Source organism: Patiria miniata, unplaced genomic scaffold (genome assembly GCF_015706575.1).
Source record: "Patiria miniata isolate m_02_andy unplaced genomic scaffold, ASM1570657v1 HiC_scaffold_13, whole genome shotgun sequence".
NCBI lineage: Eukaryota > Metazoa > Echinodermata > Asteroidea > Valvatida > Asterinidae > Patiria > Patiria miniata.
In genome coordinates, this window is record NW_024037051.1 from 17,945,930 (window position 1) to 17,968,429 (window position 22,500).

Below are 22,500 nucleotides of genomic sequence, written 5' to 3' on the forward strand. Positions count from 1 at the left end.
AAGGCACATAACCCTAAAAGGGCCGGGGCGGAAGCTGTGAGATGTTCAAAATGACCCGGCCCTTTTAGCGTTAAATAAATCATATTTTTTTGGAAATACTTGTCTAAAAAGAACAATTATTTTCCTAAACCCATTTGCAGGCAACACAGCAGCTCTACTTCTTACACTATACATTTATATCAATTTTTTTTTCTGTCTTGTATTGAATACAAATCGTGTACTTTAGAGAAGTCTTGTATTTTATAAAAGCCTAGAAACAATGTGGCAATGCAACCTGCCTTATATTACTCTTGGTTCAAGGCTGGATTCTAATCCCCTATTTTGCAGCCAGTCCGGTGACAAACACGATTAATTTGCCGCGGCGATGGTGGTCTCTCAGCAAGATGAATCAAATCCAATCTTGGCAATTTTGGCAGCGCTATACCCAGGACATTCCGAGCATACCTCACACGCTATGCATTGATGACGTGAGTACAGCGTGTGTGACAGAAGTTTCCTTCTGGGTAGTGCGCTGCCACTACTCCTGCCAAGACTGGATTTGATTCTTGTTGATAGCGACCTCGATTAATTGGTAGGGACAGGCTGTATAAGGGAATAAAATCCAAATCCAGTGTCATTTGGACCAAGACTAGCATTACAAAATTGATAATACAATTTAAATGAACTACAACAAATGAAAGGCTTTCATTTTGTCATTGTTCACCCCGTGACCTTACTCTGGTGAATTGATTACAAGTGTCTCCTTAATTCTTATCCTTATTCTTATTGGACATTAGAATGTACTCTGTGGTACAATTTAACAGAGGTGGTATCGGCGACAGCAAGCTTCGTCCCATCTGCCGTGAATGCGATACCGCATGGTCTGTACAGACCCTTCACAATGCAGCAAAGAAAAGCCCCATTTTCATCATATTGGTGAATGTGACCGGTGTCCGCATCTTTGCCATGCAGCGCTACATAAATGCCTGATCTATCACAGCACACGCCTTTGCACTGTGTTTCTTCCTCGCCATCGATGGTTGGCTTGATGGTGAATAGTTTATCGCCTTTGTCATCCACCGAAACCACCTCTGCTTTTTCTACATCGCTCGCAACAAACCTATCATCCATGTCAACAGCCAGATATGACGGTGCTATTTCCAGTGGTATGGTTCGTATGACTGAACAATCATTGGCGTTCTGTTCAGTCAATACTTTCCTCTTAATATCACCGACAACGATGTTACCATTATTTCTGACTGCTACTGACACTGGTTTTGCAAAATCATCCCAGAGACCAGGTACAATGTCCATAATATGCTTGTTTAAGTAGTCGGTCCAAGTCGATGCTGTAGAAAACCTACCTGACACCACCTCGTTATCTTTTCCATACATCTTGAGGTAGTTAGTGCCATCAGCAACTACCAACTGACTACGTGCAACAGCTATGCCCAAAGGATCTGAAATTAGAACATTAAATGAGAGGATATTGATTATTATAGCTTCAAAAATCCTATTGGAAGCCATTAACACTCTGCACTTTAAAACCAAAATGATTGAGGAAACTGTCTTTGAGTTTTAACTCTTATAGCGCTTCTACCGGGTGTATCACAAAAGGAAACCCAGATGTAAATGTAACTTATACCAAATCTGATAAATATATGCAAATAAGCTGAAGATCATTTTGAAACACCAATGTGTCCTCTTTCCAATGATACCGTGATTGTGTGTCTGTGGCCTGATGACTGAGAATTCGTTGTTGTTCTGTCAAAGGGTCAAGGGATGGGGGCCTTGACATCATATTCCAAATGCACCTTTTTTTCACTCGTGAAAAAAAGGTGCTCATGAAAATAAACTTTTATTTGTCCATTTTTCACTAGTGCCCTGTTTTCACTTAATATGCCCTTTTTTTCACTATACGCCTTTTTCACTAGTGCCCTTTTGTTTTCCTGGTGGATGCTCTATTTTTCATGTGTGCCCTTTGTTTTCACAAGTGTCTTTTTTTCACTAATGCCCATTTTTTTACTAGTGCCCTTTTGTTTCACTAGTGCATGCCCTAGTTTTCATGTGCACCCTTTGTTTTCACAAGTGTCCTTTTTCACTAGTGCCTTTTTCACTAATGCCTTTTTTTCACTAGTGCCTTTTTACATTTTTCATCACTAGTGCCACTTTTCACTAGTCCTTTTTAGGCACGAGTACCCTTGTAAATACAATGGCAAACTGGGGCGTTTGGGGGTATTAACCCCTTAACCCCCCCCCCCTCCTCCAGCTAGCCACTGCAAACAGATAATTTACTTTTACCCCTTTATTGGCTTTTCCACGCTTTGCGGGAATGCCATAGTTTTGATCCCCCCTCTCTTCTTCATGAAACAAGGCACAGACAAAAGGTCCTAAGCTTAAGTTGGTGTGAAGTAAGTTGCAAAATTGATGACGTGTATAACTTCAAGTTCTATTTTTTTTTTTTCGAATTTTTAAAGTTTAGATTTTGAAAGGCGATATCTTATAAATAACGATACAACTACAAGACTTGGCCATCACAACTAAGGCCATAAAAACTTCGATGTTCATTAAATTAAACAGTTACAGGACTGCAATGTACATAAAAGCTTTAAACATTTCCAAAATTTAAAATGCGGAAAAACCCCTATGTTCTGTTCATCGAACAGGTATATTTCTAGTTTTGAATTCTGTTTCTATGTTGATTACAGCCCCAAGTATTCATTACATGAAATGTTACTGGCACGCCTGATCCCCCAACAACTTTTGTTGGACAAAATTGTTAGTCTAAATTGCAATTTTTACGTAGGCTACGCATTAAAACTTACCACTCCTTGTTGTAAGTTGAATTGTTCTCTTGTGTTTGCCCTCGGCGCTTAATATTATCACTTGGCTTAAGTATCGCTTTATCTCCTGAGGCACACTGCAAACACAATCTGAAACAACGATCTCGTCTGCTTGAGTCGCTACGATGCCACACGCTGACCTGAATTTTGATGGGCCAATCAGGCCGAACAATCCTCCTTGATGGAATTCTCTGAATTCGTCACATTGTTCCCATAAGACATCCGAAATTATCTTGCCAAGATTTATGTGGTCACTCGTCTTGAACTTAACGGAATACCTCTGAAGGATGTGATCAGTCTGTGGAGGCTTTTCATTGGTCAGTGACTGAAGACTTTTTCTGACAGTAGGAAAGAGTGTCAGCAGTTGACTATCTGTTGCTGTACTCTCAAATTCTGTGGTCGTATCCAGTGAATATCTCGCCCTTTGCATCATCATGGTCACTGTCCTCTCGTGCCTGTTTAATGGTTTGTAGTGATTGTTTTCTGCCAGTCTGATTTGGTCAATTAATTTGTTCGCTTGAGTTGTAATCTCGTTTCTTACCATGGCTGCTCTGTCTTTGACGTCTTGTATTGTGCTTTCTGTTTCGTTTTGTATCTCCTGCTTAACTTGAGATGTGATTACTGATGATCTTTCAAGATCATGTATGTGTCGTGCAACAGCTGGAATTAGATCTTTTAGTGATTGTCTGCATTTGACTGAAGCAGTAACCGAGTCGATGTAGTTGTGTTGTGGTTTAGAATGGTCTTTGATGGTACAACCTTGGCAGATGAACTCTTCACAGGTCTCGCAGTAGAACTTCTTTTCCTCTCCGTTGTGACTTTGACAAGACCCATCTTCTGTTTTCGCAATTGCCACCTTTCCCTGACGAACGTCTTCCAAAGTGGGAATCGTGTGGCTGGATGTTGTTGCAATTCTGAAGTGCATTTTTTTGCAATTACTGCAGATAATTTGTACACAGTCCTGACAAAAATGCAGAGCCTCATTTTCGTCACCACATATTTCGCACAGAGGCACTTCCGATTCACCTGTGGAAGAACGTGCATTCTCTACCTTTTCCTGTAGTAATGTCTCGACTTTACCGCTTAAATAGTAGTTTGTTGTGAGACCCTGAATGCCTTGATCAGGAACTTTCATCTCTTGCTGGCATTCAGGACATGGAATACGTGCTGCACATTTGTACCTGCTAAAGTAGTATTTCTCCAGACAACTCTCACAAAAGCTGTGCAGGCAGTCCAGTATCTTGGGATTCCTGTATCTACTCTGACAGATGCAGCACATCAGATTACTTTTGCCCATGTGGTCTGAAGAAGTGGTTAATGCTGTTCCAGTCGCCATTTCAATCTGTATAAACGAAGTGAAGAATGTATAAGAAAACATAACAATATATAGATCAAACGACAATCAAGTTATCCTCAATAAATAAAACGAATATTTTATTATATGACCCATCGCCTTAATCGGTGAATTGGTCGATTATATATATACACACCATGCACATTTAACAGCAATGGAAATCAGATCAGGTGGTAAGATCTGATGAGCTAATCGACTGCCTATAATATTCTGCACATCACAATAAATTTGTTTCTACCAATCGAGTCCAGTGGCCCACACTGATTACAAGGTAAGCAGGGATGCGTCATCATGTACACGTAGGCATTGCAACATGGCGACGCAGTGTGGCGTACCCGTCATACATTTGTATGATATCAATATATGTAGAAGAGCATTGAAATGTAAATAAGGACCAGAGGTCAAGTTAAACTAGCATACAGTCCCTGCAGCGACCCGGGCAGTGAATCGTGATACAATACACCGGCCTACGAAGTTAGTGCAGGTGCTTAATTGTCAAAAAAATAAAAACCAGTGCATAGAAAATAGACAAAAAAGGAGACTGCCTTTCCCACGTTAGAATTCTCATCGCAATATAAGTACCTTGCAAAGCCCATCTGACAGTTGCACAAGTAGCTCGATAATTTGCTTATGATTTCTCATATTTGTGGCCTGGAAGCGATGCTTTCAAAAATTATTGTGTGTTTTTTTTTTTTGGGGGGGGGGCATGAAAGTGTTCAAACTCAAGACTCCAGGAGAAAATGCAAGATGAAGTAACTTAGTCCCGCAAGTTTAATTTGTGCATTAAATTGTAGACAAAGTTGTATCGTTTGAGAGCTGCTAAGCAGTGCTACAACATGCAAACACAACCGAGACTTAAGACTCAAGACTGTTGGTTTGGAGAAAATGCAGGATGTAGTAACAGAGTCCTATTATTTTCGTTTTGTGCAGTAACTCCAATAGCAAGGCCTGTCAGCGCCGTACTGGATTGGCTCTCTATTATGTCGGTCAAAAGATACCTTTAAATACGAAAGTGTAGCCAAACTGTAATGTCGATTGAGAGCTGCTTAGCAGGCCTACAACAAACGTTTTGAGAAAATGCAAGATGTAGTAGCGGAGTCCTGCTGGTTTAATTTTGTGCAGTAACTCCCATAGCAAGGCCTGTCCGCGCTGTACTGGATTGGCTCTCTATATGTCGCTTAAAAGGTAACTTAAAATGGGGAATTGTAGACAAACTTAACGTTGTCTTGAAGCTGCTAATAAGTAGGGCTATCTACAACATGCAAAAACAACCAAGTCTACAAACCCAACACTATAGGAGAAAATACAAGATGAGGTAACTGCATGGGTCCCACAAGTCTCATTTTGTGCAGTTTCTCCTGCTTAACTTAAGATGTGATTACTGATGATCTTTCAAGACCATTTATGTGTCGTGCAAACAGCTGGAAATAGATCTTTTAGTGATTGTTTGCATTTGACTGAAGCAGTCACCGAGTCGATGTAGTTGTGTTGTGGTTTAGAGTGGTCTTTGATGGTACAATCTTGGCAGATGAACTCTTCACAGGTCTCGCAGTAGAACTTCCTTTCTTCTCCTTTGTGATGTTGACAAGACCTATTATCTTCTGTTTTCACAAGAGCCACCTTTCCCTGACGAACGTCTTCCAAAGTAAGAACTGTGTGACTAGATGAAGTTGCAATTCTGGAGTGTATTTCTTTGCAATTACTGCAGATCATCTGTACACAGTCCGGACAAAAATGCAGAGCCTCATTTTCGTCTCCACATATCTCGCACAGAGGCACTTTTGATTCACCTGTGGATGAACGTGCATTTTCGACCTTTTCCTGTAGTATTATGTCTCAACTTTACCACTTAAATAACAGTTTGTTGCGAGACCCTGAATGACCTAATCAGGAGCTTGCATCTCTTGCTGGCATTCTGGACATGGAATACGTGCTGCACCTTCGTGCTTGTTAAAGTAGTATTTCTCCAGACAACTCTCACAAAAGCTGTGCAGGCAGTCCAGTATCTTGGGCTCCCTGTATCTACTCTGACAGATGCTGCATATAAGATAAGTTTTGTATGAAGCCCGGGTAGGGACAGGGTGGAATTTTTTTTTTTGGAATTTCCTTATTCGTTCGCACGAATTACTAATTCGTTCGCACGAATTGCTAATTCGTTCGCACGAATTCCTATTTCGTTCGCACGAATTCTTAATTCGTTCGCACGAATTACTAATTCGTGGGAACGAATTAGTAATTCGTTTGATGCCATTTTTTTCAGACCCTTTTATGGGCGGGGCCATGACTTTAAAAAAGTGGGGGCTTTGGGCGCCCCCCCCCCCTCAAAAAAACCCCCCACCGATTCAGATAAATTCACATATTTTTCTCATTGGGACAGCTCACACAAGTGCTACATAACGAAAATGAAAAAAAAATTCAGAATTTTGCCTGTTTGGGGCTGGGACCACATTTTATAAAAGTGGGCGGGGGGGGGGGGGGTAAATGGGGTAAATCGTGTTATTATTATATGGTGTTAAAAAATGTCTAGCTGTAACGGGCAATCTTTGTGTGTTCTTCTTATCCAGTATAGTGAACGGGGTGGACAGAATGTTTACATGTCAAATTTTTAACATTTTTGTTCTCATTTTGGGGCATGCCAATCAAATCATGAAAAGGGGGCACATGAGCAATATGACCAATGAACGAACATGTAAAGCTCATTATTGTTTCTGTGACATTTTAGATTGTATATCATTATTTTTAAGCGTAAAACAAAATATTCCAAAAGTGGTAGGAAAAGTCTAGAGTGATTTCACATAAAAAGCCATTTTTTTATATCGTTTCTATTTGGTATTCAGCGGAATAAAAGGGTATGCTACTATACATCTTTAAACATATCTGAAATTGCTATAATGTCCATTTGACAACTGAAATTGACACTAACATTATGATTGTTTAATCAATTTTACTCTTTCAGTCCACCTAATGTTACCCATTAATGTGCCGACCTTGCCACAAAGAATAGACGTTCCAGCTGTGTTTCATTTATCAGTCCCCATTTTTATGAAAGAAAAAGCTTCCTATTGTTTGTACTTTCCTTTTGGATTTATATCGCCCACTTTCCGAATGGATGCCCTGCCCACGGAAAATGGGTATTCAATTGTACGTTCTTCATTTTGGCTCAAAAACCGTACACTGCCCGAAAACAACTCTTCTGGGTCAGACAAAAAATGGCATTAATAATCCCTGAAATTTTCAAAGAATGTATCAAAAATTGCATGTGGGAGATGATTTTGTTTTTACCATAAGCCAACTGACTTCCACCTACTAATCCAGTACTTAATTCATATATGACTTTGGCACAACTGGCTCAATACTTTCTTTATGATTTGTGGGTTCAAAATGCGAAAATATTGACAGTATTTGTCCAGTGAAAGGTTCCCTTAATCTGAATGTTCAATTTTAGACCATAGCTATTTTGGAAGAAAAAAAAGTGTCACTTTAGGAACATTTTGCAAGTTATGCTTATTTTATAAAGTGTGCACATTGAATGATTTCATGAAGGCTTTAAGAACACATGGCCAGTGCCATCTTCGAATTGAAATGTCAATGATCAAATTTTTCAATTTAATCTGTATAATTGCGTTAAAGATTTAAGACTGTTTTATCTCGGGCAAGTATCCTAAATACCCAGATGCCGTGTCTCTTTTTGCAAACTTTAGCAAACGATACTTTTTGTTTTCTTACACTTGTTCAAAATTTGTTAACTTACATTTTGTTGGAGCTCAGTATTATTTTAATGCAATAATCGTTTTCGTTCATTTTCTTGGAATGCATTACAAGGGATGTTAAGTTGAGAACATACAACACGAACACGGTTCATATTTTGTTCCTTAAAGCTTACTTTTCAACTTTAATTTCACTTTTCCCAAATAATTTAACACCATATACAGTTAATAATTACACAATTGAGGCAGGAAATGAAGGAGGGGAGAGAGACTGGAAAAAGAAGAAGAAAAAAGAAAACATAAAGTCAAGGGCAGATCCAGAACACAATTTTTTTTGGGGGGGGGGGGGAGCGAAATCTTTTCTTGGGTTACTCCAAAAAAGTGAGTCAAAAAATTACGGTGTGGGTTTTTTGTTGGATTCTAGATGCTCTCTGGTGCGATATTTGAGGCAATTTGTGACCACTTTTTTTTTTAAAGAAAAGATGGTGCACGCAGTGTCTGCCTTTACTGCGACGTCACTTTCATGATGTCCAGGAAAACTGCAGGGTAAAAGGTGTGGTAATATTAAATTTGAATTTTAATAGTGGTGCTTCATGTGAATGCAGACATTAATATTGATGAGAAGAATGGCAAAAGCAAATTACACATTTTCACATACCTATTTACAACGATCATGCATAGCTTCAAAGCAGACAAATGCATGAGTGCATGGCAGACACGTGAACTATATACTACTATATGAACATCATTTCGAGCCCATTTATTGAGCAGCCTAAATACGCCACAACATAATCAAAGAAATGTCAGTGACTAAAAATGTACACATCTTTGTGCCAATGACATTGATGGTTATCAAAGACACTCAAAATACATTTCACTAAAACATACATGGCAGCTTTCATTCATTCGTAAAATGTGCAACACAATTTAATTTACACATTTGTATCATCTCTAACATGAACGTGGACTTGGCACATCCTATGACAATAAACAAAATTATGCAGCACAATATGGATGTAAATGATGTCAAATTAAATGAAAACGCAATACATTTTTCAGTCACTATTAACACTATAGCGTTTAGTACAAGTACTTTTTAAATGTCCATCCATAATTGAATATTCACTGTGTGATATGCAAAAATGCAATGGTTTTTTTAATCACCGTTGAGTCAAAACACGATGTGAAAGTACTGTTTCCTAAAATTATTGCCAAAGGTTTAGGTGCTCGTCTAAGAAATATATATTTGACCCAAGGAATCAGTTACCTTTTGCAGTAATTAAACTATAATATAAATAATCCACTTCATTTGGTACGGAATTAAAATCATAAATAACATCAACCGGCAGCCATTCTGAGGCAATATTAGCTTATAGTAGAAAAAGTGCTCCTGTTGAGAGCCATCTATTTCCAGTAAACCCTCCGTTGTTGTTATATAATCTTGGTCAACAAAACACCCTTATACGACAATATTGTTAATAATTAGGAAAAATTTACTCTCAATTTGCAATTAATATTTCAGGTGTAAAATTAAAACTATATAAACCACTGCTGTATGTGTCAACTGTTGATTTCATGTTTGGCCTTTTTGGGATTCTTAACGTGTCACAATCTCCTCTTTGGCAAATATGCATCTAGTCAATGGGTTTGCGTGCACGAAGGTCAAGTCATGATCATAACTTACGATACAATTTCACGAAGATGGTGTCAACAACAGCCATTCTCTGGCCATCAGCTGTGAACGTGATTCCTCTAGGTATGCCCAAATCTCGGACAATGCATCCGAGGAACTTTCTGTCATAACTGTAATGGTGAATATGACCATCAATTCGCTCTTCGTCGTTGGTGAACAATCCGATATAGATACCCAATCTGTCACATCCCACACTACAAATGTGATCAGTTGTTTTGCTACCAGTACTTGGTTTGATAGTGAAAACTACAAACCCATCACTGTCAACAACGGCTACTTGATAGAAACCCAATATCACAAACCTGTCTTTACTATCAATAACCAAGTGCCGAGGTTTTATCTCATCAAGTGGTATTGTGCGCAGGAGTAACCCACAAGGGTTGTGCTCAGTCAGCACATTTCTTTCTACATCACCTACTACAATGTTACCGTTATGTCTGACTGCGACTGATACTGCTGCATCGTTCCAGAACCGATGCTTAAAACAGTCGCACCAACTCCTTGTAGGGAACTGACCGAAGAAGAGTAAGTTGTCCTTGTCGTACATCTTGATGTATTGGGAGCCGTCTGCTACGAGTAACGTATTGTTGCTGGTAGCAATCCCCTTCGGACCTGTAATGAGAGACAAATACAATGAACGATTGAGGAAGTGCATCTATTTGCAGTAAATAACTACAATGGTATTCAAATAAAGTACAACAATAAACAGAAACAAACTTCATTTTATATGAGCCACTGGTACACCAGCCACGCTTTGAAAGGTAATAGATAATTTAAAACCAGGTATAAATGATCGTTTAGAATTTAAATTTGTTTTGACACGCAGCCATTTCAGAAGTCGCCATGGTCAAGTTGAATATTCAAAGATATCCCCTATGACCTTAAGAATGTTAGAATTCCCAAGATTTTCCAAATGAATTCAAGCTATATTTATGTTGCCTATTAAATTAAAACGTTAACTTTTAGGAAAACACACAATGGTATGCAAATCAACATCTCTTTTTTAGAAGGGATACACTTTCCAATTACTTCCTGTGAATTAACAAAAAAAGTTAGGTTCCATTGCTTTTGATGGACTCTCTGATGGCTTTCATTAGAAATTGAATTTAAATTCTAATTTGTTCTACTACGGTTGGTTCAGATATTTTTTCTTCTTCATACCATTTTTCAGCAAAATGTGTCGACCAATTTAGAGAATAAGTACATTTTATCAAAGCGATTATTATTGTTAACAACGCAGTGACATGCTATCATTTCAGTTTATACAGTCAAGACCCTTAGTTGGGGGGGGGGGGGGCTGCTGTGAGGAACTTAAAATGCAAACCTACCGTATCTCATGTGAATTGTTCTCTTAGCATTGAGATGTCCTTCGATGCTGAAGATCAGAACCTGTTTGGTGCCAAAGTCTGCCACAGCAAAATCATCAGAGTGAAAAGCAGCAATGTCATCATTATAAACAGTTGTCACCTTCCCGTAGTCGTAACTAAATATCTGCGCCAGTGATGGATACAGTGTGCTACACAACTCCCACTTATCGGTCTGCAGCTTCCCCAGATCCACCAAAGGAGTCGCCTCGATGAACTTCACGTTAACTGGTAAATCGCTGATGTTGTCAGGCTTTAGACCTAATACCATTTCCATGTCGGTTCTTTTTGGAAATAGCGAAAGGAATTCACGGTCTGATGACGATTGTATCCTGTCTACCCGTATGATGGTTTTCAATGTCTCAATCAACTTGTCCAGAATTTTGTCATGCCTCTCGAAGTCCTCACAACGGGCTTTTTCGACAGTGTCGATAGAATAAATTAAGATATTCTCTTCCATCGTTACAAGGGCTCTCGTCTCGATTGCTTTTTCCTTCACCTCGTTAGTGGCCCTGGATACCGAGTTCTTAAACATCTGCTTGGCTTTCGATGCAGCTCTTTTGTGAACATCAAGTTCCTTGATTCTTTTTCTCAGACCTGGAAGAAGAGATTCCCGGAACCCTTGGCGCACACTACAAGCCAAATTAGACTCGACACACGTATGACTGTTATGGTCACGAACAGCGCAGTATTTGCAAATCGGCACCTCACATATCTCACAATAGAACCGTTTCATTTCTCCTCTGTGCATGTGACAGCTACTGCCAGAATTGTCATCCAGTAGTTGACTGAGCTTTTCCGGGCATGAGATCTCCTCAATCATATTTGTCAGATTAAAGTTTGTTTTCAGGCTACTGATGCCCGTCTGTGGTACCACGGTTTCCTGTCGGCACACAGGGCAAGGTATCTTTCCGGTACTTTGATATCTGCCCTTATAGTACTTTTTTAGACACTTCTCGCAGAAGCTGTGCTAACAGTCCAGAGTCTTGGGTTGACTGTATGTCTCTTGGCAGATGCTGCATGCAAGGTGATTTTTGACGAATCTATCAAACGTGGCTGTTACTGTGCTAGTGGCCATTGTTGTCTGTACCTGTTCCAAATAGAAGAATGAAACATTAATACGTTTCCCCTTAAATCTCCGAATGCATGTACTTCACCGTAAACAAAATAAATGTACTTCCTAACTTAAGCATATTACATTTGCGTTCACTGTATCTTGTACGTTGCACGCTGACCAATCAACCCTAACTCCCTAGGGGGTGTGCAAAATTATATTGAAATTGGAGGATTCAGGACTGTTAGGGTTGACATGTTTGAACATGTACGTATTTTGTTTTATAGTAAAAAAAAATCATCTATTCCAGCTGCTGGCTGTTGATAAAATCAATAGAATATGTTTGCTTTCACCAGGTGCATCGGCAAGCCTACAATCAATAGAATACGAGGCAATCAATTGAATGAGTTGAGAACTACAACATATATTATTGTGGTGGCCTACCCTACTGTAATTCTAGGGTTGGGGTCCGTCCATATAATTAAACACGGATGAAAGCTGGAGACCGGACACCATGCAATCAAGCACCTCTCGATCACTGTTTATTATGAATCTGATGCTAGGTCATATTATGGAGGTAGGAATAGAAAACCCCCAAAACAAAACCCCAAGGGTCAGTCAATCCTAAATGTTATGATGTCTCATGTATGTACATGGAGTGGTGACTGTACATTCTGCACTGTAAAAATGCATAGAACTACATGGTTAAACACATGTACATGTACGCAGAAAGCTTCATTTTGTACATCACGTGTCTGCAAATAAAACGATCAAAGGAAGCTGTAAGGTGGATCTATATAATCTTGGCTTAATAAATACTCACTTCCTGGAACTTTAATCCCCACAAATTGTACTATTCTGTCTCATTTCAGGATGCAGGGTTGACACTCCTGAGTTCCTGACATTAGCGTACGGTATTCTCCTACATGTGTCCGAATTTCTCATCGCCCACTCTACGCAAAAATATCCCTCCGCACGCAATAGCGGTGGCATAGAGAAAAAGCTCCCACGACAAACACCCCATACATAACGGCGGTGTCCCATCATATCGGGACTCCCACAGTATTATGTTGATCATGATTGGACTTTCAGTCCATACCTAACTCTGTGCCTATTTTTTTCCCCCAAAAATATATCTTCGTTTTTGGAGATTGTGTCACACAAGGTTGTTATTAATACATTAGTAAACATTCATTACAATTTCTATATTTTAAGAGGAGTTTGTTCTCTCTTCATTTTCATAATGAAAACATCAACTAGCTAGCTCAATATTTAGTTTGCACATTCTAAATGATGACGTCATCAAACCGGAAATAAGAAATACTAAAGTTCATCATATTGAAATTCATCGAAACCCCCAAGGTGCCATTTTTTTTCAAATTTGAACAAAATTGATTTTACTGGTAATGCTGAATTTCTTGATCCATTTTCTGATATGAATTGTATTTTTTCCCCCGCAAATTAACTCCACTATGTCCACTAAATGCATATCTTTAATATTGTTTATTTTCCTTTTTTCCATTACTTTTTTTTCGGGGCTGGGGTTATTCAATGCATGTCTTTCTCTTGCTCAAATGAATGTGATAACGTTTACGTTAATGTAATCTTTTTTTATTTAAGTTGCCAGCTGTTGGTTGTTGATAAATCAAACGTAACAAACACACATTTTTTTTTCAGATGGTACTACTCCAAGCCGACACTCATATAGCTCAATAGAAAATGAAGTAATCAATTAGAACAACCGCACCATATAAAAGTATTATAATAATGATTGGGTTTACTGATAACTTACTGATAAGGCCATTTTATTGCAAAATTGTATGTTTAATCTTATTATTATTTTCTGTTGTAGGGTACCATGGGACATCCGAAAATGCTGCTCTTAAGTTGCACAGCCGGTATTTTTGCCTTCCATCTCCCAAGAAGTGATATTTTTGAGATAGGTAAACACGAAAAAAATATGATTGGTCCCAAGTTTATACGCATTCGTGTTCCCAGGGGGTATATTGCTTCCACCTCTCTGGAAAACATTTTTGGGTTAGGTTTATTTGTAGTAAAATGAGGAGAAACACTAAAGGAATTACTGGGGAAAAAATAGGTGAATGTTGTTTACAGTGTGAGTAAAATGATTTTTGTTCAGAGGTTTTTCTTCACTACCCCAAAACAAAGGAATTTCCACACTACGTATGTAACGTAAACATGTGTGTGTGTAGGGGGAGGGGGACTAGTAGTTTTGGGGTTGTCCTGAACTTTGCCATGCCTCTCGAAGTCCTCACAACGGGCTTTTTCGACAGTGTCGCTAGAGTAAATTAAGCCATTCTCTTCCATCGTTACAAGGGCTCTCGTCTCGTTTGCTTTTTTTCTGCACCTCTCTAGTGGCCCTGGATACCGAGTTCTTAAACATCTGCTTGGCTTTCGATGAAGCTCTTTTCTTAACATAAAGTCCCTTGATTCTTTGGCTCAGACCTCGAAGAAGAGATTCCCGGAACCCTTGGCGCACACTACAAGCCAAAATAGACTCGACACACATATGATTGTCATGGTCACGAACAGCGCAGTATTTGCAAATCGTTACCTCACATATCTCACAATAGAACTGTTTCATTTCTCCTGTGTGCCTGTGACAGGTACTGCCAGACTTGTCATGCAGTAGTTGGCTCAGCTTTTCCGGGCATGAGATCTCCTCAATCATATTTGTCAGATTAAAGTTTGTTTTTAGGCTACTGTAGTGAGCGCGGAGTAGCGCCGTGGGGCTTGAGTCTCGTTGGGGGCGAGTTGACATACACACACACAGACAGCGGAGATTAAGTTTTACCGGAGAATCACTGATTATTTATTCATTAATTAATGTTCATTCGTCTTCATTGGTTGCTCAGGGTCGAAGGGAAGGAGGTAGCCAGTCGCTGCACCAGGCTAAGCACGACAAACAGTAGCTTTCATCATGATTTCCAGTGGTATTCGAGGGATTTATCTCTGTATTTTCCCAACTCGGAGACCATTCCTCTCATCTCTTCCCGTGACTGACACAGATTTCTATTCTTCTCGTTTTCACTAGTATAGTTCCGGAGCACTGCCCCGCGAAGCCTGTTTACCGCTGTCTGGGTTACCTCTCCCTTCTCTTAGAATAAACACGTATCACTCTAAAGAACCTTAGTAATATACAAAGAGTATACTTAACTACCAAATTATGTAAGATACAGTCTTTTATAAGCACCAAACAATCATTAATGAGGCCCTATATTATCTTACACGACACCGAATGCCAGTCTTTGCAGACATATCCCTGCGCTGCATGGATACACGTTCTATTTTTAGAATATTGTGCACACACCTGGGAGGCCAGCTTTTGGCAATTTAACGGTGAGTAGGCGAGCGCCCTCTGTTGGCCAAATTTGTGAATGATCAACAACAAATCACTATCATAAGTCATTTCTCCACAAACTCCCCTACTGAATTGATCTTCTCCTGGAGATCACCTTGATTTAAAGATTTATAAACGCTAACATTACTATAACAAGTTAACCACAAAATAAAACATTAAGAATAAAGCTTAATGCTTAAACAATGTGTCTGGTTCCTTTTGAATATTTACCAAAATTTACTTTCGAAAAATTTAACAAGCTGTCTGAGGGTTCTCTCGTATTGGGACATTCCCCATCGATTGAGGTGCACACCGTCCAGATTAAAACGTGGGTGCTTCAAACCACGGTGATGCCAGACCCACCAACGGTCCTCCTTAAGAGTTTCCGCTTCAAGCAGCTTGTTGAAGACCTCTGCCTTCTCATTAAATTCAGAGACAGATACTTGATTCTGCCTCATATTACCTGTACGTGGCAAGACAGGCAAAAACACCACTACACAAGGACTAATACCAAACCTTGGCAGATCCCGAACAAAGGAACAAAGTAAGTCAAACACATCCTTTGATGATACACCAACTGTACCCAAATCATTAGTCCCTAGATCAATTATCAAAATAGAGGGCTGTACTCTGGCAATCATACGGTAATAACGACAACGACTGGCATTAATGCGACTTAGTGTCAATCCTCCTTCCCCCAAACAAGAAAGAGGTACTCTTTTCCTCTCTAAATCTATATTTACTGTTGCTTCTCGCCTTCCTGAGAAACGCCTAACAAAACTGTGTCCAAATAACACAAATCCCATAATGGTAATGCTGCTAGAGGGTATCTCCCCCTCTTCAACTCGAGCTTCAAACAATTTGTCTATATAAATCATGCAATCTATAATCTTTAGATTTACATTCTTCTGGAACTGAATACATTTTGTAATTTCAAAACCCAACTGGTAATGCTTATTTACCAAGTGGTACATCATGTACATGCATACACCGGCCTGAGCCGCATGGACCATTTCCAAGTGAGAAGTAGAGCAAGGCGACCACATGGGGTCGGACTCACTCACAGGAAGACTGGATACCCCAAGTCTCTTCCACAGAGTATGTCCGAGTCCCATGCAGCCACAGGCTAAACCCTCACACCAAGACTATTTCAGAACAGAGCAGGGCAGCCTGTGTGGGTTTGAATGAACACCCTTAGTTCTTCTCCGTGATGTTCTCCGAGGTTGTTCGTGATCTAACTCTGAGACCCTATGGGGCTCCCCTACTTTATTATCCTGTACCCCTCGGTCAACTGCTGAGTTACTTGGTTCAGACTTGGTCACAATAAAGTCGTTTTCGGACTCATCACTACTCTCAAAGTCATCGCCAGACTCTGGATCTGCAAGTGGATCCACTCGTAAATATTTACGGTTGACCGTCTTCTCCGGTCCTCCATTAATTGGTCGAATGCGATATACATCCCCGTGGACATTCTGCCATGCCACTACATACGATTCTCTACAGTATGCGTCTTCTAGTTTGTGACGGCCCTTGAACGCGCATTTCCTTAAAAGAACTCGTGAACCCACTGGTAAAGGTGCCGCAGTAGCTCTGTTACTATGTGCGTTTTCGTTCTGACGTGCTCTTTTCTCTACCCTCTCTTTTACCAAGGCCCCTACTCTCTCAAGCAGCTCCGATTGTTCCCTGACAAAATTCTGTTCCCAATTACTATCTGTCCGACCCAAAATTTGGTCCAATGGAATCAATGGTTCCCTTCCGAACATTAATGTGTACGGGGTTACGCCGGTGGTGGAGTGAGGTGTGGAATTGTAAACAAAAACAAGGTGTGACAAAAAGTCAGGCCATCGTTTGCGCTCGTGTTCGCTGAATGACTTGATCAATCCAAACAAGGTTCTATTGAATCTTTCCGCCTGCCCATTTCCTTCCGGGTGATACGGCGTTGTTCGTGACTTTTTGATACCATACAATGTGCATAGTTCACGGACCAATTCCCCCTCAAAATTCCTACCCTGATCGCTATGCAATCTGTTTGGGATGCCGAATCTCGTAAACCAACTGTCTCTGAGCACCTTAGCGACAGTTTCGGCACATTGGTCCCTACATGGTACAGCTTGAGTATATTTCGTGTACACATCGGTCATAACAAGAATATCCTCGTATCCACCACGACCCCTGTCAATCTTAACAAAGTCAATGGCCAGTACTTCCAAGGGCCTGAAAGCTAATAAGTGACGCATCGGAACCTTCGGAATGGGTTCGGACACCTTCGCCGCCACACAACGTTCGCATTTCCGTATGTGAGCCCGCACATCTGCGGTCATGTTCGGCCAATAAACGCGCTTGCGCAAAAGTGAACTCGTTCGTGCAACCCCCTGATGACCCCAACCATCGTGGCAGCCTTCCATAGCCCTAGAGCGAATGGTGTCGCGCATAAGTATTTGAAATACCTCCCCAACCACAGGATCTTCAACCCTTCGACACAGGACACCGTCTCGTACCGCAAAGCGCGACCACTGCCACAACCAATGCTTCAACCCTGGTGGATCTTCCCGATCACCGTGTACTACTTCTCCCGGTGACCAACTCTGGTCCCAGCGTTCCCAAACAATACTCAACAATGGATCAGACCTTTGAAGAGCTAAAAGCTGCTCACTCGACCAGGACGGAAAAACTCCTGGTGGACCGGATTCTAACGGCTTATCCTTCGTTAACGCGCACTTGGAATTACATGCACCTACATGTAATGGAACTGAAGTTGAATGTGTCTTCGTTTGAAGAACACCTTCAACTACCTCATGGGAGCAGTTTCTCGGATGCCGGCTTAAAGCATCCGCACAACGATTGCTGGCGCCTGACCGATACTTAATGTCAAAGCTGAACGCTGCAAGCTGTGCTGCCCATCTCATTTCACTGGCACCCAACTTAGCTGTGTTCAGGTGTGCCAACGGATTATTATCCGTTAAAACTGTGAATGTGCTGCCGATCAAATAGTCTCGAAATTTATCCACGACTGCCCACTTCAAGCCCAGCAACTCAAGCTTGAACGAACTGTAATCTGGGTATTTCGACTCTGCACCCCTTAAACCTCTACTCGCATAAGCGACAGGATGAAGCCTCCCCTCGTCATCGCGCTGCACCAAACAAGCACCCAGCCCCTTTAAGGAAGCATCAACTTCAAGCACAAAGGGTCGCGTAAAATCAGGATAGGCCAACACTGGGGCCTGCACTAACAATTGCTTCAGCTTCTCAAACGCAGCCTGCGCCTCTGAACCCCACTTAAACCCAGTGGTCGATCGAGGTTTACCCTTATTGACAGGAGGCAGCACAGCATGCAGCGGCGCAGCCACCTTGGCAAAACCTTCTACGAAACGACGATAATAGCTTGCCAGGCCTAGGAACGACCGAAGTTCCTCTGGCCCCTTTGGCACTGGCCAATCCTGAACACGCTGTATCTTATCGCTATCGACCGAGATTCCCTGTGCACTGACAACATGCCCGAAATAGTGCACCTCGCTGCGGAACAAGGAACACTTTTTGCCCTTAATTTTCAAGCCGAACTCTCCAAGCTTAGAGAAAACCTTGTCTAAGCGTTCCAAATGTTCTTCTACAGTAGAAGAAAACACTAATATATCATCTAGATATATCAGCAACTCTGATAAGTTCATGTCGCCCAAACACTGCTCCATTACCCTTTGAAACGTCCCTGGCGCATTTGCCAACCCGAACGGCATTCGTGTGAATTCGTATAACCCAAAGGGAATGCGAAATGCTGTTTTCTCTACAGAACCAGGATCCATGGCAACCTGATGGTAGCCATGAGCTAAATCGATCGCAGAGAAATACTTAGCACCCTGTAGAGCCTCTAGTGACTCCTCTATGCGCGGTAGAGGGAAGGCATCGCGAACAGTCTTCGCGTTTAACTTTCTGAAATCGATGCATAGACGCAACGAACCGTCCCGTTTTCTCACCAACACGACCGCACTTGCATAAGGACTCTCACTTCGTTTTATGATCCCCTGATCCAACAAGTTTTGCAAGAGGGTCTTCACCTCCTGGATACAGTGAGGTGAAATCCTCCTATAAGGTTCATTAACCGGAGTGTTATCCACCGTGTTAATTCTGTGAGGGATACGGTCGCAGTATCCAACATCAAACTCTCCTTTTGAGAACACGTGGTCATGCTTCTGTATGAGACGTGCAAGCTGCTCCTTCTCCTTACTACTTAAACTGCAAGCAGTAAGATCTAAACCTGGAGGCAAGAAATACTTGCTTTCATCTGAGAAGGTAAACTCTTCTCTTTGCTGTTCTGAGCCAGACTTAAATGTGTCTTCATTCAAGTTTCTTGGATTTTCAACCAGTACATGGTTGACTGACACACTCACACCGGATTGTGTCTGATTCAACTCGATACAATCGGAGATTGAAGTCTCAACCACCGTTGCGAGCTTCGAGTATGGTGGTATCACCATGAATTGTGTTCCCAAGTTTGCAATTACAACCGATACCGTTTTTCCGTTTGTGAGTTCACATGAGTCGTATACTTTAGCCGCTGCGCTCAAATTACATGTACTACTAGTTGCACCTTCTGACTGTACACCGAATTGTGTACTTTCCACCATCACAACTTTGTTCCTAAACACATGAACTGGTGCCCTAATGTGACAACTAACGGTCTTCACCTGCCGAGGTGGAATGGCTATTTCATGTCTACTAGTACGTGCAGCAACTTGGTTTACAACACTTGAATCTTTAGTCCCCCTGTCAGTCTGTTTACTTTGCCCTTTGGTAAGCCTATACCACTGGAGAGTCACATTCCAAGCTTCACTGTCACCTTGTCCTTGTTCTACAACAAGATCCTTTAACATTTCTAGAACATTACACCCCAAAATCAATGGACTGTTCCGACGATTTAGCAATCCACCGTCGCAGGAATCCTTTACCACTAAAAAATTAGCCTCAACGGTTTTGTTAAAATCAGTAAGCGGTACTTCTACATATCCGGTGATTGGAACCTCCAAACCACCCACACCAAACACTTCAAGGTAAGTACCCAGTGGTTTTATACCCCTTATTTTGTCGGCCAAATGTTCCTGATAAAATGTCTCACTCATTAGGGAGGTCTCTGCGCCTGTATCAAGAATACACGTGGCTGGCACTCCAGCCAGTGTAGCCTCAGCTCGAGGGCTTTCTTTAACTAACTTTGTTAGTAATTCGTCCGCAGACAACTTAGGCAACGCTCCCTCCCCAACAAGTGCATTACACGGCAAAGGCCCCTTGTGACTCTCCTCCACCACCCGGCCCACGGAAGTGGAGGCCTTTAGTTTAACGCAGGCTTAGATTGACTGTCAGGTGCTTTTGTGGCACCTGCTTGACCCGATTCCATGTTTTGGGTTCCAATTCTGTCAGAGTTTTGCTGGGAACGACATTGAGACTTGTAATGACCCGGCTTTCTACACTTATAACAAATCACTGACCGACCTGGGAACTGACTATTCCCCTGTGGACCGGCTTGTTCTGCCGCCTGTGTGCGCAGCATGCACTGCATCAAGAACGTAATTTGTTCCTGCTGCTTGCTCATTTGACCTAGCATATCCTGCATGCATTTTAACATGTCAGACTGTTGCTGTTGCAACTTAGGGTCTACACCCGCTGATAATGTATCGACCTTAACACCTATATCAAACGACCTATCTACACTATCATCATTGACCGGACAATCTACATCTACATGGCGCACATGACTGTGTTTAGCCTTGGTAGCGACTTCGAAATCTTTGAACAATTCCAGTGCGGCATCTCTGAAATGGTTAAAGGTTTGGCCAGAGTTAGACAGCTGCAATCTCTTCAGCTCAAATCGTGCGCTTTGTCCGCGCGCTCCTGCCACAAACTGATTGATAAGAGTTTTGTCCTTCAGTTTTCCTAAGGAATCTCTCTCATCTTGGGGAGCTATGCGCAAAATTCTCTCATACATCCTAATTAAGGCACGGGAGAAATCCATCAGGGACTCATCTTCTAATTGCCCTCTTTCAAAGAAAACCTTCTGAAGGGACTGTAGTGTCTCCCCTCCCCCAAACTGGTTATAAAGCAGTTTAATCAAGAGCGAGTGATTGGATTTAACATCTTCCCTACTTTTTACTTCTACTCGCGCAGGTCCAGCCAAATGATCAACTATCACTTGAGCCTTCCCCTTCTCTGGGATGTTGCACTGCCTACAGTAAATATCAACTTCCTCTAACCACTCCTTCAGAGTCGGGTCTCCTGCCCTCACTGGCTTTCCCTTAAACCGCTCAAGTTTGATCGGTCGTTTCCTGGTGGTACTATTCTGTTTTAACGCGTTCGCTAGTTCCGAGACTAACTGAGTCATTAAACTCGCCTCCGTTGCCATAGTTGTCTGAACTATCCTAGCTACACACACGCGCAAGTCCACAGCGCACACAAAATCAAGTATCAAAGCCAGAAAGGACCCTCCCCCCAAAAAAAATTAATGGGAAACTACCAAGCCCACACAGACTGCCACGCAACAACTGTCTGAACTACACAATTACTGGCCCCTTAACCGTGTATGCATGCACATAACCTTGAATGAATTTACCCCACATTCAAACAGTACCCGCTAATACACAATTCCCATGAAATTAAACGCACACACTAAGAAAATCAATGTCAATTGGGCCTAATTAACAATGAACAATACCGCTATTAAACAGTTCATTGTCGACTCCGTCTCCGGTGCATTTCTCCACTTCAACACAACTCCTCCGGGTAGAACCACTGATGCTTGAATAGCCCGTCTGCACCGTCGCTCATCAACACCGTTGGACCATGCATCCGACGCGATCTCCGGCTGCACACCGTGTCGCTCCTGGACTCGCTCCCCGTCACACACCCACAGCGTGCGGTCGCACGCCCGATGACTGTGGCGAAATCTTCAACTTTTGATCGAGTCCCAGTCGTCTGCACTCACCAAACACAGCCAAGAGAACCAGTCCGATGGCTTGATGATGACCCCGCAGCATCTGCAAAACTATAGTCCCGCCGAAGAATAACTACAAACACCCCATCCGTGTTACCAATTTGTAGTGAGCGCGGAGTAGCGCCGTGGGGCTTGAGTCTCGTTGGGGGCGAGTTGACATACACACACACAG